This window comes from Carcharodon carcharias, chromosome 15 (genome assembly GCF_017639515.1).
Source record: "Carcharodon carcharias isolate sCarCar2 chromosome 15, sCarCar2.pri, whole genome shotgun sequence".
NCBI classification, from domain to species: domain Eukaryota; kingdom Metazoa; phylum Chordata; class Chondrichthyes; order Lamniformes; family Lamnidae; genus Carcharodon; species Carcharodon carcharias.
Window position 1 is genome coordinate 14,863,628 of NC_054481.1, and position 24,856 is coordinate 14,888,483.

Below are 24,856 nucleotides of genomic sequence, written 5' to 3' on the forward strand. Positions count from 1 at the left end.
GAAATAGGATGAAAGTCCTTCTGAATCCTGGGTACATAATCAGACAAAAGGCTCATTTCCGAACAGGCAGATACAATAGCCCAGAAAGTATTATGGGACAAAACAGAGTTAATTCAACTAGCTAGAAGCCAAAACTTTGTTTATCAAATCTACAAAGACATCAAAGATTTTCTTATGAAGGATAATTGATCCATTACGAATTTCCTGTGTGTGTGTGTGTTTTTCACCATTTGAAGAACAAGCAGTTTTACAAAATTTCAACATTATTGCATGAGAACTACATCACCTGATTTTTAAGCTACTGTGTTCAAATATTAATTATTTAAAAATCATTAACACAAATATTAATATTTTAAATACTGTAATAACATTTTATAATAAAGGAAGTTTTACAATGATAAAATTGTTATAATAAAAACGTAACCCATGACCTTCGCTGCCTAGAAGGACAAAGGCAGCAGGTGCACGAGGACACTATCACCTCCAAGTTGCCTTTCAAGTCACATACCACCAGGACTTGGAGGTATCTCACTATTCCTTTATTAGTGCTGGATCAAAATCCTAATGTCATCGTAGGATAACCTTTATAATATTGGTTCAAGAAGACCAACCACTACTTTTTCAAGGGAAACTAGGGATGGGCAGTAAATGCCAACCTCGCCAGCAATATCTATATGCTGGGAATGAATAATTTAAAAAAGAATTCATATGAAAACATGGTCAGAGACCTGTAAGTACAATGAAGCTCTCTTTGTATATTTCCCATTTTCCACATTTTCTGAATCCACAAACTACATTGTACAAAATGCACATATCTTCAGTTTTTAGTTACGGATGTCACTTGAGTGTCTGTAAATGTTTTATTTTTGTTTACATGCCATTTCTGGGCTGCCTGGCTAAAAAAAAATGTTGTTCCTCTTATTGGAATTTGCTGATGCTCTTCTTCCTTTCCCATTCAAGAGGAAGTAAGACAACATCGATGGGAGGCAATGTCAAAGTTATAATACAGTGGGAGGGAATGGCGATATAGGTGCCACCTGTGGTTTCAGGCGTTAGCACTTTCAATTGTCACTGTAAGGGACTAAGACCTATCACTATATGTTTTTATGAAATATATATAGATATGTTCACCTACTTCTAAATTTTAAAAACTGATCAAAGGCCTTTAAAATGTCTGAAACGGTGTCTGTCTGTGATACTAGAACAAAAGAAGCCACTTGGAAGTTTCAGAAATCTCACACCCATTATCACTGAGGAACTATCCTTGATCACCCAGGAACTGCCCAGCCCAACTTCAAAGAGAGCTACACAAAGGCCATCTGCATTCAGTAACCCGGGATGGTCAGAAGGAGACTGATTGTTTGCTCAGACAAAGCCCCCACAACCTTATTTTCAATTCTTAATGGCTAAGACTCTATGAAATCCAGATGACAGATTCACATCCTTTGTCAAAGATGGTGAAGAGGTGGGAGTCATGTGACATGGGCCTCTGGCTTGTGGAACAAGTAACATTGCCTTGCTGAACTACATTGCTCTGTCTGCTGTTTAACATCTGACTAGCAGGCCACACTGAAGGAGCTCTGGCCCAGGTTGGACACCTGGCCCCATCTATCCTGCTTCTACTGGAAGTCTGTACCATCGCCTACATGCATCTCTGCAGGCATATCACATCATGTGATGTCAACACCACTGGAAAAGTGAATTATCTAGCATCAGTTTTAAGCCAACAAACCTCTGTGAAGGAAAACCTCATTGGAGTTTGATTCTGGACCCTGGAACCCACATGAACCAATATTTATTTTCTCTGTGGTCTCTGTACTGTAAATCCTTTCTTTGTCTCTCCCTGCCTTTACTGTCTGAGTTATTACTGGAAAATTGGATCACACAAAGACCGAGGGGTTGGGGAAATACGCCACCACTCATAAAGAGGCAAACATATCAAAGCACCTTTCTGTTTATGGACAGGTGGTGAGAGGAGAAATTAGCCCTGTTTAAATTAACCCTCCTCCTGTGTGTAACATGAGTTAGAAGGTTCTGAGTTCAAATCTCACTCCAGACTGACAGCTGTGGGACACACCATGAGATCCAGGATGGCATGGCGGCTAGGTTCCCAAAGGGTACTTGTTCCAAATTGCTTAAATGTAGCCACTCTTCCACTTGGTTGACGGGCAGCTGAGAAGTGTCCCCTTGCAGCACAAGGCATCTGGCTTCCCCATTCAAATAAAGGATCAGGTGGCTGAGCTTCCAGACAGGCTCTTCCCAGCACTTAGGCTTCCTGGAGGATTTCAGGCCCCGATGGTTTTAAAGACACTTACTGAGATCCAGAGATATTAAGGCAGCAATTGTTGAGCAACCAGTCATTTCAGTGAATAGATCTGACCGTCCCTTATAATCACTTACCGCTATAAGAAGAAAAATTACTAATTATAATCAGAGAGTATCTAGCTGTCACTCTCTAAGTAAGGCTCAACTGATCTGTAGGGAAAATAGTCATCATCCATCTGGCATTGTTTTGCTCCCTCATCTCTCTAATTAATAGGGGGATTGGGGCAATATGTATTCCTCTTGTCATAACATAATGAATTATAGATTGATCCTTGGTAATAAAAGCCAAGGTCATGACTCACATGAGTGCTCATGGTGTGGCTGGAAGCCAGGCAGTGACCTTTTCAACGAAATGTGCCTCGAGTTGTCAGATTTAGACCATCAGCGGAAGGAATAGTGAGCAACCCTTATGGTTGTGCATTAAAGAACTCGTGTAATATAATCGCACAGTTTCATTTGTGTTGACAAAACTATTGAGTGAAATTACACAGAATTGACATTACTGTGCTTTCTCAAAGGAATTTGTGACTATCGGATTTTTCTTTTACACAAATTGATGGAAATTTACGGCAGCCCAGTAAAAGTTAATATAAAGAAATCAGGTTGGAACAGCTGTTTTAGGAGATCAAGTACTCTGTGATGAACTGCTGCATTAAGGCTCAGCTGCTTTTCCCTGGCTCGGCCGATCATCTGGGTATGGTAACACCATGGTTATAATGCTGGGCTAGTAATCTAGGGTGCTGGTTTAATAACCCAGACACTAATCTTACAGTGGCAGGTTGAGAATTTGAATTCAGTTCAAAATGAAAAGTGAGTTAATAAAAGTGACCATGAAGCCAGGGCCAGGGAAAGAAATTATGGGCCCGGGTGCGTTTCTTGTGTCCAGGCCCCTTATTCAACCACCCCCCAAGCCCGCCCCACCCCCTTTAACCCTCCCTCTCAATCATGCTTGATATTTTTTCCTCTTGCAAGATCCGCCAATCAATTCACCAGACAATCACAGAAAGGACCTGATAAAATGATAATACCCATTGATGGCAAATGGTGACAAATATCATCCATTATCTATGCAGCATGGGTCATTGGGTCATTACTATTAAGAGCAGCAATTACATAGTACAGTGTCAGTTTCTGTGTGCCCTGTCGGTGATCTTACCATGACTATTAAATAAACTAGAGAGTACAAATTTAACTTTAACAGCATTATGCAAAATTGTTCATTTGACAGGAAAATATCCCATTAGTTATTTATAACACTGTGCAGGCAGTAACACTGATTTCAGTGACTGCCTCAGCCCTCATGTTATGCACTTTGCACCATATGGACATGGTCAATGCTTGCAACCCAGATAAACTGCACACGATCTTTTCCATTCTGTAGAAGTATAAGACTTTTTCCTGCCTGGGTGCATGATATTATTCAATATAATTATTTCATACAAGGGGTGTAATTGGATTCTATTTAATCAGAAATCTCACAGGGTAGAAAGATCATACGACTCATTAGCAACAAGGTTGAACGATTGACCAACATAGGTCTTCACTGTCAGTGAGAAGCATTGGAACCCTCAGGTGTCTCTGTTCGAAACAGTTGCGTCTGTAGACACAATTACCGGCCAGTCAGCAGCTGGGAAACTATTGGAAGCAATTCTGAGGGATAGAATTAATCTACACTGAGAGAGGCAGGGATTAATCAAGGACAGTCAGCATGGTTCAGCATGGTTTTGTTAAGGGGAGGTCGTGTCTGACCAGTTTGATTGAATTTTTCGAAGAGGTGACCAGGTGTGTAGATGAGGGCAATGCATTTAACATAGTGTACTTGGGTTTCAGCAAGGCTTTTGATAAGGTCCCTCATGGGAGACTGATAACGAAGGTAAGAGCCCATGGGATCCATGGCAATTTGGCAAATTGGATCCAGAATTGGCTGAGTGGCAGTAAGCAGAGGGTGATAGTGGAGGGGTGTTTTTGTGACTCGATGTCTGTGTCCAGTGGGGTTCCACAGGAATTGATGTTGGGTCCCTTGCTGTTTGTGGTATATATAAATGATTTAGACTTGAATGTAGGAGGGTTGATCAGTAAGTTGGCGGATGACACGAAAATTGGGGGAGTGGGTAAATAGTGAGGAGGATAGCCTTAGATTACAGGAGGATACAGACAGGCTGATCAGATGGACTGATCAGCGGCAAATTAGACTTAATCCGTATAAGTGTGAGGGATGCACTTGCGTAGGACAAACAAGGCACGGGAATACATGATGAATGGTAGGACCCTGGGAAGTACTAAGGATCAGAGGGATCTCGGTGTGCACGTCCAGGGACAGGTAGATAAGTTGGTTAAGAAGGCATATGGGATACTTGCCTTTATTAGCCGAGGCATAGAATATAAGAGCAGGGAGGTTATGCTGGAACTGTATAAAACACTGGTTAGGTCACAGTTAGAGTATTATGTGCCATTCTGGAATCCGCATTAAAGGAAGGATGAGATTGCACTAGAGAGAGTACAGAGGAGATTTACCAGGATGTTGCCTGGGCTGGAGAATTTTCGTTATGAGGAGAGATTGGATAGACTGGGGTTATTTTCCCTGGAGCAGAGGAGATTGAGGGGGGACATGATTGAGCTGTATAAAATTATGAGGGGCATAGATAGGGTAGACAGGAAGGAACTTTTCCTTTAGTGGAGGGATCAATAACCAGGCGGTGCAGATTTAAGATAAGGGGCAGGAGGTTTAGAGAGGATGTGAGGAAGAATTTTTTCACCCAGAGTGTGGTGGGAATCTGGAACTCACTGAAAGGGTGATAGAGGCAGAAACCCTCATAACATTTAAGAAGTATTTAGATGTGAACTTACGATGCCATGGCATACAAGGCTATGGGCCTAGTGCTGGAAAATGGGATTAGAATAGTTAGGTACTTGTTTGACCAGCGCAGACTCAATGGGCCGAAGAGCCTTTTTCTGAGCTGCCAATCTTTTAAGAGGCTAGAGAACAAAGACTGAATGGTTCACAATTGTACCTGTGTTTTCTTGATCAGCAAGCCTGAAGATTTTGCTGATTGCTGCTTCTCACTACAATATATTTTCAATATCTACGATGAAACATAGCTTTATCATGATATTTCAATACTTTAAAAGCTCATAAAAGATAAAGTGGGATAATAGTTAAGTAGACAAAAGGACAAGATTGAAGTCAATGGAAAAGACTCTTGAGAATCATGCTCAGTGTATAACAGGTTACCCGTTCACTATGAGCCCATTATGCACTTCCATACTGGTAATTTCACCCCACAAAGCCTGCTCACAATAAGCTTTCATTAGCAACAAAATAAACAGAACTCCAGCCATGATTGCACCCTCTGTTTGCAGGATAATTATGCTGATAAAGGCCATCTAGCTCGTACAACCAAATGACATACGAATGTACGTATTAGAAACAGGAGTAGCCCATTCGGCCTCTCGTGTCTGCTCTGCCATTTGATAACATTGCCTATGTTATACCAGTGACTACAACTCAAAAGTACTTAATTAGTTGTATAGCAATTTGGGACATCATGAAGGATGCTGTATAAATGTAGGTTTTGTCTTTCTTTCATTACGCCTGCATCTAGTAAACAGGGTGTCTGTAGCAATAGTGAAATTGGAGGCCCAATGCTGATTCTCTAAGGATAATTAATCACAGAGCAATCAACTGATGTTAGGAAAATGGCTACAAAGAAATCACTCCATTTACAAAACAATCCAATTCTGTAGCTAATATAACCTTACCATTCTGGCTTCTTTGGTGCCAACTCACAGTATACCATAAATGGCACCTGTTCCTTTTAAGCTAATTACACTATCCCCAGGATTTTCCAATCAGACATCTTCCAGCACCTCTGGAAAATTGTTGTTTGGATTGTTGATTGGAATTTTTTAGAGAATGATAATGGTGCATAAATTTAGTACAGCCTTAATTCAAGAACCAAAATTATTTCTCCTTCCTCCAGGAAATGGAATTGTACACTATGAATGTATAGCCTATCTGGGGTGAATCTAGGATGGAGCAGAGATTTGTAAAGCCTTTCTTTAAACAATCTCCTAGTGACAATTAGGGATTTCATTCCCAACTTTTCAAGAGTAATAAAACACGTGATAATGAGTCAACAGTCTGCTTTGCATGAATCCCAGTTTTTAGTTTCTTACATTGATTTTGATGAGGCCCAGGTTTCTCAAGCCTCTGGTACATCCACACAACATGTGATCAGAATTGTGTCTATTTTAGGACATAATTAAAATTTAGACTGCTATTTATATGCTGGCTTAAATTCAAAAGAGAATTTTGTGAAGGGTATAGTATTTATTTTTGTGGTACTAAAACGTAAAAATGACCCTCCCAAACACCCACCCCACCTCAACTCCACCGCACCACCCACCGCACATCCCGCCCACCCCCCACCTCACATTACCCCTCCCCTCAATCCACCCCTCAGTCCAGCCCGCACTCCCTGACCATGCACTCATCCCCAACATCCCAAATACCCCATCCCACCCCCTCGCCACACCCTACCCCACCCCTTCACCCACCACTGTTAATAACACTGAGCTCAGGCCCCACCTAGCCCCGGGCCCCAGTGCTTGACATTGTGTGCACCCTGCTTCTCCCAGGCCCTGCACAAAGCTGTTGGATTGTTGTTAAAAACCTATCAAGTTCAACAATGTCCTTTAGAGAAAGAAAACAGCCTCACCCAGTCTGGCCTATATGTGAGATAAGTCTTGTAAGGCTGATTCTTAACAGCTCTCTTGCTCTCTCACTAGCTACCTCATGTTGTATTAAACTCAGGCCAGCTAGAGTTGACCAGTGATGCCAACATACCAAGAACTAATATGCTTCTTTTTCAGCACCGGTACTTTAATCTGAGGTGCTTCCCATCTACATGGTGCCCTTCTCCTCCTCCTCTGTAACCAGTCCTTAATATTATGCATGGGTTTCCACCCCCCCCCCCCCACCTCCCTCCTCACTGATACCATCCCACCATTTAACCTCTATGCAGTTTGTTTTTAATTTATTATTTCATGGGCCGTGGGTGTCACTGGCAAGGCTGGCATTTGTTGGCCATCCCTGATTTCCCGTGAACTGAGTGGCTTACTGGCCACTTCAGAGGACAGTTAAGCGTCAACCACATAACTGTGGGCCTGGAGTCACATGCCAGCTAGCCCAACTAAAGATGGCAGCTTTCCTTCCCTTAAAGGCATTAGTGGTGGGATTTGAAGCCATGTCCCCAGAGCATTAGCCAGGGCCTGTGGATTACTAGTCCAGTGACATTACCACTACGCCACCATTCCCTACAACCATGTTTTGGAAGTGCACTCCTCCCCATGGAGCCAACGGGACCATTTTGTAGGCTAGGCCTCAAATGAACAAAACTGGCGGGCCGTGGGTGGAAAGCTGGCACTTTAGGGAGCCCACCAGAGGCAGACAGTTGTCATGCCAGCCTCCAGGCCCAGAGAAAGGTCAGAAAGATGGGTGGCGGGCAGATGGGGCCGGTGAGGGCGGGATGGTGGGGGGGATGGGGGTGGGTGGTGTGGTGAGGAAGCCTCTCTACAAGGCATCCTATGGCTTCACCCACACCCAGGCAGGCAAGGGAGGAGCTGTAGACCCAGCTTGGAGGCTGGCACCTTGGGCTACCCCCTGGGTGCACTCCTCCAGGCAGTTAAACTGACCCGTCATGTTGGAAAGCTTGAACAATCTGGTCCGCGTCCTTTCAGTGCCTTTAGCGAGCCTCTTAATGAGCTTTGGCTGACTGTCTCACAGGTGCAGGTAGCCCCTGCCAGGCCCTGAACCCACCTCTGTCAAAATGGCTGGCACTGGGAATGGGGTCAGGAAATCGGAATGTCATCACGCACCAATATTTTCGGGACTGCCTGCCTCATTTATTGACCTCAGTGGGACCAGAGACATCTAGGTACCTTCATGGCTTGAAAGAAATAGCTGCCATAGCATTGAAATCTGTCTAGCAATGAAACGCATAAATTTGAGTGGACTTTGGAACTTAATAAAGCTATACACCAAATTAGGTGTTACCCCAAATTAGGTGTTACCTGAGACTGTTGAATTTATTGATGCGCCATCTGGTGTGCTCAGCAGGGCCCACCCTTAGCAAACAAGCGGGTATCATTAGATAATTGACAGAAGACACGGGGCAGAATTTTCCGTGCCCGCTGGTGTCGGGTGTGCTCAGTGGTGTGACCGGACAATATGGCGAGAAGGCCGAAAATCGGTTCCACGACGTCATGAAACCGGTTTGCGGTCTCCCACTCAGTCCCTCGATAGGCGGGCCGCGTTTCCCACCATCGGCCATCGGGAATCTCATCAGCATATCATTGTCAGGCCATCCATCCGGAATCATCCCTCCACGCTGGATCACCCGCCCACATCAGCGGAAAAAACACACCAGTGCAGAACACTTCTTGACAGGCGTGATGTGCAGAGGTCGGGACTTACCGGCAGGGCCTTGCTCACATCGCGGACGTCCGAGGAGCAGAAAATGCTGGAGGCCCGACAGCTACGGCACACTGGAGGGATGTCCACGGCATGCTGGGTGGATTCTCACGGACATGGCTCTGCCGAGAAGCAGTTCACGGCAGTTGGGAAGTCACCGTTGAGGATTTGCTCACAACGGATGATGGTCGAGGGGGTGGAGAGGAAGGTCCAGCTGTGTTTGGGGAAATGAAGATATGCCGGGGGGTGCAGGGTGGGAGGTGAAAGTCTAGGCTTGACTGGGAGAGGGGGTGAAGTTGAGAGAGGGGGGAAATGAAGGTGTCAAAGTGGGGGAGGTTGGAAGTGGGGGAGGGAGTACGGGAGAGGAGGGGTTAATTTGGGAGAAGATGGCAGCCGGGGATGTGGGTTTAAGGGGGCATGGAAGGTGTAAGGGAAGGAGTGTGGTGGTGGGGGGGGGGTGGGGGGAAGGAATACAGAAAGGGGAGGGAGTCCAGTGGAGGAAGGAGTGCAAAGGGGGGAGGGAGTCTGGAGGGAGGAAGGTTGGAGGAAGGAATCAGAAGGGGGGAAGGACTAAGCAGGAGAGGAGTTTGGGGAGGAGGGAAGGAGTTCCAAGGGGGAAGGGGTTCCAAGAGGGGCATGGGTTCCGGGCGGAAGGTGTTCCATGGGGATGGGGTTCCAAGAGTGGAAGGAGTCCAGAGCGGGGAATGTCCAGGTGAACGTGCGAGGGAGGACCCTGATGAGATCATGCCTGCCTCCTGGAGAGTGAAGTGAGGGTAGGCATGGCGTGAGGGAATGGTGAGAATGACCGAGGGCAGAGTGAGGCTGCACAGTGGGAGGGTGAGGATTCGACGGTAACAGTAGAAGGGACGGCGAGGGTGGGTGGTTGGGTCTTGGGCGCAGACACAGACCCTGGGGGTGGGAAGAAGGAGGTCAGGGAGGTTAATGTGGATGGCGGTGGGATTTTTGGGAAGGAAGGGAAGGTGCACATTCACCTGGACATCCCAGAAGGTAAAGGGTTGTGGCTGGTAGGTCATGGAGGGGAGGTGGGAGGTGATGCTGGAGGGTCGACAGAGATCGGGGAAAGGAAATGGGTGACTTGGGGAGGGGAAAGGATGGAGGAACAAATGAAAAACTGTATCACCACCTTGCTGATGAAATCAAAAGTGAACTGAGTGTCACGGTGGGCGAGATCAGATGCTGCATGCGAGTGGGATCATTGGGTGGGCGGAGATACAGGTCAGCTCAGATGGGCAACTGAAAGCGAACCCCAGCAGAAAATGCTCAGGACATTGAGGTGAGTGTGATACAGGAAGGATCCGTGTGCGTGGGAGAGAGCTTGCACGAGGCTCCGAAAAGCTCTGCCACTCACACACATCTCCCTGTAAAATCACTCATGGGCCAGCAGCTCCCTCTGTGGAGACAGAGATGAGGTTGAGGGGGGGTCACAGGCAAAGGGGACTCGGCGGGAGGGGATAGCCCCTGAGACTCCTGAGTGGATGACCCAGGGGTGTCCAGCTGCTGCTCCTCCTCTCTTCGGGTGCCCTAGGGTCCGGGCCTGACTCCTTGAAGGTAAGGAGCACCTGGAGGGACGTGGAGGTGCCTCGTTTCCCTCTCGTGTTGCCACTGCAGGAACTCACCTGTGAAGGAGTGCAGAATTGCACACATCTCTGTGTTCTACTGGACCAGGGTCTCCATGGCTGCCATCCTCCCCATGAGACCTCCATACGCACACATGTGGGTACTTCATCAAAGAGCAGCCGGACGCATTCTTCTGACTTGTGTGCCACCCTGTTGAGGTTTTCCAACAGCTCTGCGTGATGTTCCCCTGCCTTCTGCTGACTCCCCACTGTGAGTTGGAAGGCCGAATCCCGAGGATCGTCATCTAACTTGGACCTCACAGATGCCTCTTCCACAAGAGTCCCCCGAGTGCCGGGGAGCTCAGCTGAACCTGCCTCTTCCTGCTGTGGACAAATGTCCGTGTGGTGACCACCAGATTGTGAACCTGAGCCTGCTCTAGATCTAGGTCCCGCTGAAGTGTGTGTCTCTCTGCGCTGGTGGAGGGCATGGGTAAACGCTGTGACGGGTCTTCCAGGCTGCTTATTTCCAGGTCTTCAATGGAGGAGGTGTCCTATTGGCCGGATCACCACACAAACAACGTTGAGGAACTGGCTGGCTGAGGGCATTGCTCGCTTGGCAGAGCTCCCTGTGAACAAAAGGAGAGAAGATTAGTGCATGGTAGCAAAGTCAAAAGCAGGAGAGAGAGCATTCTCATTTGTGTTGAGAGAGGGATGATGGGGTCTAAGATCCTCATGAGGGTGTTCACCACCGTTCTCACCATCACCGCAGGCAAGGTCCATGTCCTCGCCAGTCAGCGCGATGACACACTCCTCAAAGTGAGTGAGGGGTCTAATGTCCACCCCTGGTCGGGGGCCTCTCCCTACTGATGTGAGCCAGCTTCTCCGGCCTAGAAACAGATGGAGAGAGTGCGAGCAGCACACATGGCACTGTGTGGAATGTTTGTGTGGTGAGCGGAGCCATGGACAGGATGAGGACACGAGGTTGAGAGGGTATGAGCCTGATGGAGATGTGAGGGTGTGTGTGAGAGTTAGTGGTGTTGTCTCTTGAGGTGTGAGATCCCTGCGGATGTGTGATGGGTTTGGGAGTGTGTGAGTTGAGAGTGATGAGAAGAGTGAGTTACCTTGGTGGAACAGATGAGACCATTCACCCTGTAGTGGCACTGGGTGGCTGCCCTCTTTTGCAGGGCGTCGGCACTGACCACCGCTGCCACCACCTCCCACGCTGGATTATGATGCTACTGCCCATCCTGCAGCCAGAGCGGGGGGTAGGGGACATCACGGCGGACTTCCACGGTGTGCAAAAGGTGCTCGAGAGTCGTGTTATTAAACCAGTGTGGGGGTTGGGGGTGGGCGGGGGGCATGTGGTGGGGTGGGTGCAGACTTTTTGTCTTTGGGGGCCAATCCTGTCTTCCGTGCAGCAGTCCTGGGCTGGAGGCACTGAGAGGTGCATTTGAAATGTGGTGCCTGGCGTGGTGAAGGGGCGAGGTGACAGCGTGGTGGGTGAACGAGAGCCCGCCCGCCATGGAAACAGCGTGTTTCCTGCGAATGTGATTGGGACGATACGGCGTGAGAACCTCTCCAACGTCTTCTTTCCCGCCCACTACCGCACTCAGTGCAAATCAGGGACGATTCTGCCCATAGACTGAAAAGGTAAACACATATTAACCTTTGGAGACCAAATGGAATCAAAATTAATAAGTGTCATTTTATTTCATTACCCATAAATCAGAATCTCTTTGACTGGTTTGTACAATTTCCAGTGCTTTTTCGAACAGCTGGAACAGAATTTTACCCTTGGTGTGTGGGCACATGCCCGACATGCCCATGCGTGAAATAAAGCTCGTTGACCTTGGACCAGCCTCCTGAGGTCAACGCGCACTCTCGCGAGATTTGGTTAGGCAGGTGCACACACCTGAAGATGGAGGCGCGCCCGCCATTAATTTAGTGTCCAGTTAAGGCCCTTGAGAGACTAATTGACTCTGAGTTTGCGTAGCCCATGTGATTTTTAGGCCGTCGCATGGGCAAAACGGGCAGGCCACAGTTAGCAAAACCTCATCCACGGCAGGGATAAGAGGAGTCAGTGGGCTTGACAAATTGAATAGTGAGCAGTTTTGGATATCACTTGCTGCTGATTGCTCCTGTGAACAGGACAGCTTCATTTTGCTTCAGCGCTGCATTCAGAGCGTTTCTAGGTTTCAGTTCAGGACTCAGTGCTGTTTTCCAGGCCCCCAGAGGATTCACATTGCATGGGCCCTTCCAGGTATCAGGCAGCCTTCCCTTACCTTGGGAATGGGGATTGTGCTCTCCACTGGAGGCACCTCCTCTGAGGTGGAAGGGAGGGGCCAGAAGGGAGAGGAGCCCAGGGGTCCCATTGCAGCTTCCAGGGGAGCAACCTGTGAGAGGAGAGACGTAGGTACAAGGGGGGCAGGGCCAGCAGGCAGTCCAAGGTGGAAGGGGCCACAGAAGACGCCACTATCCTGCTGCCAGGGTTTAGAGGCAGTGCTGCAGCTACCTCAATATGTCCGAGGTGCAGTGCAAAAGGAGGCTCTGTCTCTCAAGGGAGACAGTGACCTCCATTTGTCAGGTGATAGGCCCTGAGATCAGCTCTGACTGTGTGGCTGGACACTGTATGCCAGTGGCTCTGAAGATCTCAGTGACCCTCAATGTCTATGCTTCTAGCAATTTCCAAGGGCTCAGTGGGGGATCTGTGTGGAGTCTCCCAATCAGCTGTCCACAGTTGCATCAAACTGGTGACAGAAGCTCTGTTCAGGTGGGTGTTGACTTTCACTCATTACCATATGGACAAGGCCAGTCAGACTAAGTGAACCAGAGGCTTTGCAGCGATTGCTGGTTTCCCCTGCGTTCAGGGTGCAATCGGCTGCACACATGTGGCCATCAAGGCACCAGCGGGTCAGCCGGGTGCCTTCGTCAACAGGAAGGTCTTCCACTCCATGAACGTGCAGATAGTGTGTGACCACAGGATGCAGATTCTGCAAGTCTGTGCAAGGTACCCAGGCAGCTCCCATGATGCCTACATCCTCAGACACTCCCAGGTGCTGGGGCTCTTCAATGCTCCAGCCTGGCTGGATGGATGGCTGCGGGGTGACAAGGGTTATCCCCAAAGAAGGTGGCTCATGATGTCTCTCCGCCATCCAAGAACAGAGGCCAAGCAGCATTACAACAGGAGTCATGCCTGCACAAGGGCGGTGATAGAGAGGGCCATAGGTCTTCTCAAGATGCGCTTCCGATGCCTGGACTGTTCAGGGGGAGCAATACAATACCCCGCCCCCCAGAGTGGGTGTCACTGACAGTGGTTGCATGCTGCACTCTCCACAATCTGGCACTGGCAAGTGGGGAGCCACTAGAGGAAGAGGATCTTGACGCAGCTCCACAGGCCACAGACGATGAGTCCAGTAGTGAGTCTGAGGACAAGCACACTCAGGAGAACACTGAGGGCATAGTCGCAGATCTGGGTAACCTCCAGGGTGGCAGGGATGCCCAGGAAGCTTTGGTCCAACGCTCCTTCAGCTAGGCTACCAAATTAGAACCATCACCACATACCAGGGCTGCAGGCTCCATACTCGACACCTGACAGGAACAGTTCCTTGGTCAAAAACATACACTATGTGCCAGTGCAATAAAGTTTAACGAGTCACACGTCCATCATAACATCGTGGCTTACCCCGCACCTACAGAACAAATGAAACCTCCAGAGGCCAGTTGCAGTTTTCTTCTGACTGACAAACATAGCAGAAAATAACATTGACCTTTGTTTTAAATCACATCATTAAAAAAAAGCAGAAAATGGGGGGCGGGGAACAAGTATCACCTGTGATCAGGCCATGTTGTGTTTAAAGTGCTTTAAGTTTTTGCTTTGCGAATGCTTCATCTAGGTGTTCCCACCTCGCTGGCACTGGCATTGGAGACAGCCTGTTGACTCTGCTGTCTTGTTGGCCTTGTTCACCTTGGCGGGCATCCTCTGACCCGTGGAGCCTGTGCTGGCCCCGCCTGGGAGGGAGTGGTCAGTGCCACGGCTGGCATCTCCCAATTCACCACAGCCTCATCAGATGCCATGGTCACTGGCAGAGGGGCGAAGGAGCTGCTGCCATCATCCGGAGCGCTCTGAGAGGAGCCCGCAGAGAAGACAGGCAGCTCGTGCACTAAAATGAGGTCGCTCTGGATCTCCTTGCTCACCATTGATGGACAGGCACCTAGCTGGGATACTGGGTACCCAATAAATCTCCCATACTGACATCACTGCTGGTGTGAGGATTTGTAGGTCTGACGCATCCCCAGGAATCCCTGACTGAGTCCCTGGAGGAGCCTCTTCATGAGAGTCACCACTCCATGGAGGAGGCTCTGTGCTCAGCCATGAGGGTCAACAGAGTGCTTAGTCTCCTCATGGACTCCTCCACAACAGACACCATGGCACTCATTCCCTCATGAATCTCCGCTGGATCCTCCCACAAACCCTGCTGGACATCCAGCATCTGCTGCCTCATGGACCACTCCAGAGGCTCACCATCATCCATCGACTGAGCATTGTCCTGGTCTCCAGCAGTCCTCCAAATGCCAGCGCCCTGAGCATTCTCTGCCTCCGCCTGCACCTCAAGCGAGTGTAAAGTGCCCTCACCAATGTACACCGAGATACTGGATGCCGAGCTTATGCCCTCCGAAATGCTGGTATCTGCGCTGGTGCCTGCTTGACAAAGAGGGTGTGACACTGGTGTGTGCTCAGCATGCTGGTCCTCAGGGATCGGGGTGGGCCTTTAGGCTCCTCACATCGAGGGGCTGCTGGTGAGCCTAAAAAGGAAAAGAAGGACATGTCCTTAGTTGAAGTCTTTAGACTGTCAGTGTGCATGCCTGGCACCCTGATGAGACAGAGATGTGCATCATGGTGCCCTCGTCTTTCCTTAGACACCCATCTGAGAAATGTGGGGCTGACTGCCCGGCTGAACTGCCCTCCCACCTGCCGTGCCCACCTGCTGCGGCATCTATGTCCTTCCCTGGAAGAGGGGCTGCCGAGGCCACATTTGAATTGGCCATTGGGTTGCCATTGGACCTGGCCGACATTAAGCCCCCACCCCTGTCCCTGTCCCCGCCCCCGTCCATTTGCGCCCATTCACAGGCCGCGTCTCATGCTGGGCCCGCCCGCATAAAATCGCGTTGCGCTGCCGATCACGGGCAGCAGTCGGCTTCCCAACTGCCCCCGCCTCCCCCGGCAGAGCACCCCCCTGTCAAGGGTAAAATCCTGCCCCTGCTGTAATGTTTGGGGGCCTGTGCCAGGGAATTGGGCACAGGGGGAGTGATGAATTGGGAACTCCCAGCTGCTTCGCATGTGATTTTTTTTCATGGAGATTAAGGGCTGGGAAATCACTGGCCGTACACCTGAAATTAGAATAAGCCACCTGGCACATTTACAAAGTGGTGCAGGACCTCACAGAGCCGCTTCCATGCTTTTTCTAAATGTTAATCAGGGGAAAAGGGCATTCTTAAAAGCTCCTCTGCTGTTTAAGAGCCTCAAATTATCAGTGAAAAGACAAGCTGTTAACTCACCGTCCGGTTCATTGCACAGAATCTACAACAAACCCTAGGTTTACTTTCTGATCTAGGTTTACTTTTGTTGATAGCAATTGCCTCTGAACAGGTTAAAAGGCTTGTCAGCAACTGCTGGAAGTGTGTCTCTCTTCAGCATTGAGTACGGGCTGGAGATAATGGATGCATGTAATATACAAACTGACTTTTAAGGTAACCATAGACTAAAGTAATTTGCCGGCGATTAAAGGGAAACTCCAGAAAATCGACTCAAAGGACATCACTGAAGCATGCCATATCTGTAATTTGGTGAGTGAAAAATAGATGTCCCCCAGTGTTTCATTCACAAAATTGATCTCTTGAATCCATTTTTGAGTAATTCCCCTGTAGTTATAGAGAAAACCTTCTAAAACAAACCCATAATATCCATACATTGTTGAAAAGTCGCTCAGTTGCCTGTATAAAATTCACAAGGGTGCTTCTCATTGTTGAGTGTGGCCATTACAAATGCTGGGAGAAGGCTAGAATCAGTGGAGAGTCTCCATGCTCTGATTCCCTGAGCATTCTCACCTGACCAGAGGACGGAATGGCCACCATGCCCAGCCATTGGCGCCAACCCATTGTATGACTTGGGTACCATTGGCATGTCACCAGTTACATAAAGAATTGCAAATGAGCTTGTGTAGTGATTTACACAACCACTCTGGTTTAGGGAAGTGCTGAACAGATGATTAAAGTTGGGGCTGAAACTCCGCAAAGTATCAATGGAAAACTGGGAGAAAGCATTTGTAGTTCTGCCCAAGACGATGGAACTCAGTTACACGAGAAGCATCACCGACTTGGACACCAATGGAAATGTGATGAGGGGAGGTGGTGGCATAGTGGTAACATCACTGGGCTAGTAATCCAGAGGCCCAGGCTCTGGGGACACAGGTTCAAATCCCACCACAGCAGCTGGTGGAACTTAAATTCAATTAATAACTCTGGAATTAAAAGATAGTCTCAGTAATAGTGTCCATAAAACCATTGTTGATTGATGCAAAAAGCCAGCAGGGTCACTGATGTCCCCTTAGGGAAGGAAATCTGCTGTCCTTACCTGGTCCGGCCTACATGTGACTCCAGACACACAGCAACATGGTTGACTCTTAACTGCCCTCTGAAATGACCTAGCCACTCAAATCAAGGGCAATTAGGGATGGGCAGCAAATGCTGGTCTTGCCAGTGGTTCCCACATCTCATGAAAGAATAAATCCAACAGGGAGAGGATTGGATATAAGTGCCAACCTTGGCCGGGTGCAGGTCATTGGTGCATTTTCCCATGCACCTTGGGACAAGAAGTGGATGATTTTCATGTGGCGGCCAAAACAAAAGGTGCAATGCTGAGGGAGCAGCTGCTCTGCCCAGCCATTGACCCCAAGCCATCGTATGACTCAGACATCGTTGGCATGCCACCGGAAGTTGTGGCTGCCAAGTGAGCTGTAGCTCACCAGTAACTGGAGGACAGGAACCATGCTGATGTAGCTGCAACCTGGATCTAGGAGTTGGAGGCAAAGGTTGTTGGGCTGGGGGATGGGGCAATGTTGATTGTGATGAGGACCTTGACTGGGCCAGCAGAGAATGAAGGCTTTATTTTCACTATTTAGTGTTCTTCCTGGGCCCACCAAGAATTTTTTTTTAACTTTTCTGGGCCAATTTCTGAGCATGCTTCCAGTGAATCCTTTAAGGATCTTTGATTTGCCTGCTCATCAATTGTTACAACTGTAGCCGAAAATTGCAATCAAAGTCCAACAACTGGCATCATTTGCAAATATAAGCAACTCCCCGAATGATTCAGGCAGGCCGGCCGCTCGTCCACTTAGAAGCCTGCCTGAAAATTAAATCAGGCACCCATTGGGGTATCAATGAGCAGGTTGAGGTGCCTCTCCCTCCAATTTTCAACCACAGGCATCCCATTTTTCTGGTGAGAAGCAGGAGTCTGGAGGTCAAAGGTCTTACAAGAACTGGCCTCCAGAGCCACATATGGCTGCTCAGAGGAGCGATTGTAGAAGCTTTCATTGTCTGGCAAAAATAAACAAAAAAAAAGGACGATGATGGTGTCTGATCCACTCGCTCCACCACCCATGCACAGTAGTGGAAGTGTGCACCGTCAACAAGATGCGCCTGCAGGAACTCACCAAGGATCCTTCGACAGCACCTTCCAAATCTGCGACCCTCTACCATCTAGGAGGACAAGGGCAGCAGATAGATGGGAACACCATCACCTGCAAGTTCCACTCCAAGCCACTCACCATCCTGACTTGGAAATATATCACCATTCCTTCACTGTTGCTGGGTCAAAATCCTGGAACTCCCTTCCTAACAACACTGTGGGTGTATCTACACCACAGGGACTGCAGCAGTTCAAGAAGGCAGCTCACCACCACCTTCTCAAGGGGCAATTAGGGATAAGCAATAAAAATGCTGGTCAATCCAGCAGCACCCACGTCCTGTGAAATAATAAAAAAAAATAAATTTTTATTGTTACAAGTTTACACCAATAGGAAAGTGACTTGCTGTAGGAAGACTAAGTATGTAGGTTAGGATGCTGGTGGAAGTCTCCTCTAATACCCTCATCCACCTCACTTCCATCGTCATATAGGACCTGCATGGATAGTGCCGGACTCCATGAATCCGAGTCTGCAGGAAGCATGGCGAGCAGGACCTGCAGGACAGGTTCAGTGGAATTTTTAAAAAATCCATTAAACATTAGGTTAGTGATTTAAATAGACACCTGTTATATCTGCATGTGCTAATAATGAACTGGTTGCGAAATAGAGCGCAATCAGAAGATTCCTTCAGGTCAATTTTCTCCTGATCATGAAAGAGTTAGTGTGAGCATAAAATGGGTTCATACCTCATTTCAAATGAACACTAGCAGAAAGATGTGACTAGAAAAGATAAATTACCTACATTAGGTGCCTATTAAATTTATTATGCATTATTAAAGGCAGTACAATTTTAACTTACATATTTTCAGGGGATGATTTGTTACACATCATGGTGAATGGATTCCATAAGTGAACAGGAAGTTTAAGAGCAATGAGTTTTAATGAGATAAATGTGTTTTTCTGTTTTCTGAAAGAGGTCATTTTCAGACTTCTTACCTGCTGGGGGTGCATGCTGGGTTTTCCACATTACAATATTGACTACACATCAAACTCACTTTTTTGGCTGTAAAATGCTTATGCGGTACCCTGAGGTTGAGAAAGGTGCTGTATCAATGTAAGCCCTTTCCTTCTTACGTCCACTGATAGAGCTCAACTTTGACAGGGAGTGCAAAATAAGTGATAGGGGATTGGCCACCCATTCCATACTCCAGCCCTCCTCCCTCCTCATTTCCACTTTATTATCCCCCTCTCCTCTCCACCCCCCTCCTCCAATTAAACGCTGCCAGTGCTCCACCAGCAGCCAGGCACTCACAGTTAGCAGCTGCTGCCCAAATTCCTGGCTCCTCGAACCTCAAGCACCACATTAGCGGAACACAAGGGAAAACCAGAGAATTATTTACATGAGCCAAACTCGTGATACCAAGTTAAAAAACATGGTCCTTTAATCCAACTGGCTTGTCAATAAACAATGGGCTCTGACTGATATGCACCAAGGGAATTTAACTGTTATTGGTCAAGTCTTTGGATGCAATGATCCTTTCTTGATTATAAGAAGAATAATCCAAGAATTATGGCTTCATGAGTTAGTGGGGTGATGGGGGAAGCTTGGCTGTGGGCACAGGCCATGTTGAGTTAATTGGAGTGGTGACCTCAAACGAGCTGTTAGGCTGCATGGTTGCTGAGGGCCTAATCCGTGCTTCAGGCATGTGTACAAGACGCCTCTTGTGCGATCTCTCTCAACATAGCGGCTGGCACACTTCCGGCTGGGTCCTTAGGCTTCCGCACTGTACCTGATAAGCAGGTGCTGCACAATAAAATGATTCCTTGCCAAAGAGATGAAGCAGGATCACCCGATTCCACAGTGGTCCCATGTGAAAACCGAGAAAAAGATCAGGTGCAACTCCAAGAAGAGACACTGGAGAAGGACCAAGCTGGACCTGTAAAAGGATTCACCACCACTGGCGCACTACCAGCAACAGCTGTCTCTCACAATCTCCCTCTCTCTCCCCTTCAAAGAGGGGTAATGGAACCTGCAGGCCTGAGCAAAAGCTGACTGGAGAAAAATACAATTTTGTTTTTGTTTCATGTTTTCTATTGTAGGAACTAAGAATTAGGGATTTAAAAAAAATAAAATGCCTAGGCAATTGCTTTAATGGATAATCATGAAAATAAGTTCCATCTCCATTGCTTTTTGCTTGACAATTGTGTTTCACTATCTCATGCTGTGACCATATTAGCAGAGACTTGCTAGCACTCCCACAGCGCACCATTATTCACATGGCACTTGAAGTTATTTAATTGTCATCCCGAATCATGGAATGCCCTTTCAAGAGAGGCTGTAATCACTCCCCAAATCCCTCTAGAGCGGGAAAAGCCACAATGTAAATATAGGGAAAGCCTTGTTTAAACACTTTAACAATCAAATTGATGACAAATAAAAGCTTTACAGCTTTTCAGCATTGTGGACATCAAGTTGTCAGAACTAAGGATGAAATGTGCCATTTTGCTACCAACCGATCTGGTTAATGACAAAATAAACTGCATCTTCCTTGTCAGGAGTGAAGTCCAGAGCATTTGTTTTTACATTCATTGTGTTATTTTTTTTTTCCATATCAAGTTCCCTTCAGCCTTGACTTATTGATTTCTTCCGATTGCCATACCCTTCCATCGCCTTGATGAGAGATGGCCTGACCAGATGCCAAACTGCAATCATTCCTGTCAATCATTTTTCCACCAGATCTTTGAACCCTGGGCTGATTGAACTAAGAAATGGCCTCTCGTAAGTGGTGTTAGTAAGCATTTGGCTAGCATTTGTGAACAGGTCAATGGTAAATATTTGACAGCAACATGCATAACATATGCTGTTGCATTCAAATTAGTTTACTGATATGACTGCGAATGGTGGAAGTGAAGGGAAAGTTCCTGATTCTGGATGAGGTAGAGAGGATTAATTAACTTTAGTTGCATACCTGTTTGAATGATAATGTGAAACAGACTAGAGTTAACCTGAGCAACTCCGACCGTTAAAATGGACATCTATATCCAGGGAATAAGCTACGTAAATGCCAATGCTGCTGAATAGGAGTTTTAGGATTAATCTGTAAACATAGATGGATTTGTTTGCAAAACCCTCCATGGCCTCCTCCCCACTCCCTATCTTTGTAATCTCCTCCAGCCCCCCACACTCTTCTGCATTCCTCTAATTCTGGAGTATCCCTGATTTTAATTGCTCTGCTATTGGTGACTATGCCTTATCTGCCTAGGCCCAAAGTTCTGAATTTTTCCCCTAAAACTCTGCACCTCTCTTTCCTACATTGCTTAAAATCTACCTCTTGGAGCTGGCTTTTGGTCATCTGTCCTAATGTCTCCTTATGCGGATGGGTGTTTTGTCTCATAATGCCTCTTTGAAGCACTTTAGGGCGTCTTATTATGTTAAAGATACTACTTAATACAAAAGCAAAATTCTGGAAGCAGATGCTGGAAATCTGAAATAAAAACATAAAATACACAGCACTTTGGGCAGTATCTGTGGAGAGAGAAACAGCTACCATTTCAGGTCAATGACCTTTCATCAGAATTCATCTCTACACAGTTGCTGTGTGACCTGTTATATAAATACATGTGTTTTTATTATGGTATGAGAGATCTCCATGCACACAACTGCATCCCTGCTCCATATCTTTCTGGATTGATAGGGATATTTTATTTTGGCCAAACATTCGTGACATGTTGGTAGAGTTGTCCTAATCAATGCTGGGAGGTAGCCCTTCACCTGAATTGGTCAGGTAGTGTATAGTCTGGTCAGGTAATATAGCTAAAAAGCCTTGGAAATAGTTCGATGCTGTGTTTTGGGCCGGCGGGGGTGGAGGGAACGGTGATGGGGGGGTGGAGGTGCCGTGGGGTGGGGACACCTTTCTGAATTGACAAACATAAATGGGCCAAGTGGTTGTCCTCATCTGTAATTAATCTTGTGATAAAACCATTTTGAACAAAGTTTAGTTTGTAAATTGCAGTCTTAGCATCTCCAGCGATAACAGGAGAGCTTGAGGGTTTAAAAGCTGAAAGAGGATTCTTACCCTGCTGACACTCCAGTGTGCAGGTGGGAAATGAGCTGATGAGCAGATGTTGCTGAGTGCAGCTACTCTTTATTGTGTTAGAGAAGCACTGTGAAATGTGTTTGATCCAAAGGGATTTCTTGAATGTAATCAAAGAATTTGAACAGGCTGTTTGTTAGGGCCCTTCAGTGCCTGCAGATAGAAATGATTTATTTTTGAATGTATCAGGACGGCAGGCAGCCATTCCTGCTTGAAGCAGGAGGCAGACAGCGTCAGGTGGGGGAACGGGAATGCGCAGGCCAGTTTCAAGCAGCGTATAATGCTCTGTTGAATCTCATTTTTTGCCTTAATTAGGTAAATCTATTCCCTGAAGGTTCCATTGCTAATGTTGCAACCTTGATGGAATTGTTGTACTAGCAAGAAGAATAAAAGAATCCTGGCAAGTCTGGTTCCTTGATCTCCCTGCCTCTCAATCCATCATGCCTTCTTTCTAATATCTGGTCCCACCTTTCAGTCGAGTTGTGTTTACTATGGCTTGAGCTGCGTGGTTTGGTAAGATTGATTATATGGACAGGGTCGACCAGTCTCGCACATCTGGCCTGAGATTTCAGTTTCTCTGTAGGGAATACTCAGTCACACAGTGCTGCAATATTTACAGCACACATTTCAAGTGTTCCACACATTACATCTGGTGGGAAAAGAAAATCATCTTATGTAATTTCAGTTATGAGTAAAATGCAATAGACAGAGGGAAATGAATAGAATTATGTAAAATTAACAACTGGTCTACATCAATATTTATGCTACACATGACCCTCTCCCAACAAACTTCATCCAATCCTTCTGTTTCTTGTGTTTAAGTAGCTTCCTCTCAATGTGTCTATACTGTACCCCCTCCGGTAACAGTTTCCAAATTGTAACTACTCTTGGGGTAAAGAAGTTTCTCTTGAATTCCTTATTAGTGACTATCATAAACTTTCTGGAGGTCTTGTGGTGCAGTGGGTAGAGTCCCTGCCTCTGAAGCCAAAGCTCTGGGTTTAAGTCCCAACCCAGGACTTGATGGCCAAGGAATGTGTGTTCACAATGCAGCCAAGCAGATTGAGGGCCACCTTGTAAATCCTTCCAACACACACCAATGCCAGGAGGTAAGAGTAGGAGAGAGAGTCCTGGTCAGACATGTGATAGAAAGAATGTTGGAGCCTCTACCATCACTAACCATAGCTCCAGACTATAGCATTCATGTAGAAGTGCATGTTGCCACAGCAACGTGGACTCCTTTGGTGAGCTGTGATGCCACACATCTTACATTTATGATCACTAGTTTTGTGATGAAAGGAGAGCTTTAGAAAAGATTTGCTTTTACCGGTGACACACAACAGAGGCAGAGCTAAGTAGTGTGGATTGAGGCATAAATATAGGGTATTTCTAAACACTGGAATGCAAGGGCGGGTGTAATGACTTCAGGCTGTTGGTTGATCAGGTCTTGATCGCTGTGAGAAGAAAGAGGAAAAGTGGTATGTGCAACCTCAACTCGGAAAATCAGCCCCTGTATTCCTATATTCGTTTGTTTTAGTAACGTATCTGTCTGAAGAATTGGTTCAATGAATAATTATTTTGTTATTAAGTCATAACGTTTCCAAAAAGGAGCATTAGTTAAGATTGTCAATCCTCCAGGATTGTCTACAGGGATAAGGCATGGTTTCCAAGACAGTGCTGTAAGCAACCAGGAGGAAAATCATTATTATTTTTAAAAAGTGTGTTTTGTTCTTTTTCTTTAGAAACATTCATTCAACAGTTATAAAACTAGTCACTTGGTAGTACAGGACTTGATAAAAGAGACATGCTGACAAAGCTTTCCATCTTGAACTCATCAGGACAGGTGCAAGAATAGCAAATTTCAAAGAAGGGTGCCAATTGGTCAAAGCATTGTCTTGGAGAATGCGCCAGGAAACTTTTGTCCCCCATGCTTTTGTTTAATTCAAAAAAGGTGCAATGTATGTAAATGTTGCTTTTGCCTGCAGGGGACAGGTCCCTGTGAACACATATTTGAATATCAGAGTTGACCGACAACCAATCAGCATCCTTTTCTCATGCAGTACAAATTGTTGCCCCCCCACCTTTGAAATTTGTCATCCTTGTGTCTGTCCTGATGAGTGCAAGACAAAGAGCTTCGACAGTGTGTCTCTTTTGTCCAGCAGTACTCAAGTTATAAATATATTGGAGATAGGGAAAGGCTGTTTGACGGGATAGTGGGGGGAAGGGTGGTTGGAAGCTGGAGACCATGGGATTGAACCTCCAGGAATATGTGTAAATGGAGTTGGTAACCCTAACGTCACTGAGCTGTAGGACTGCAGTCTGAACTTCCACTGCAGTACTCAGACTTCTGGTGGAAACTGCATGTACTACAATAAAAACCCATATATCAGCCGTGAGACAATGCATCTTGATTGAGTCCACAAGTGTGCTGGAGGAACTTGGCACCACTTCCACACTGGGTGCCAAGCTCTGCGTGGAGCCCTCTAACAAGTTGGTGCCGGACTCTTCCATATGATCCTTGACAATGACCACAGGCTTAAATAAAAACAGAAAATGCTGGAAAAGCTCACCAGGTCTGGCAGCATCGGTGGAGAGAGAAATAGAGCTAACGTTATGAGTTTGTATGATTCTTTTTCAGCTCTGAAGAAGGGTCATACAGACTCGAAGCATTGACTCTGTTTCTCTCTCCACAGGTGCTGCCAGACCTGC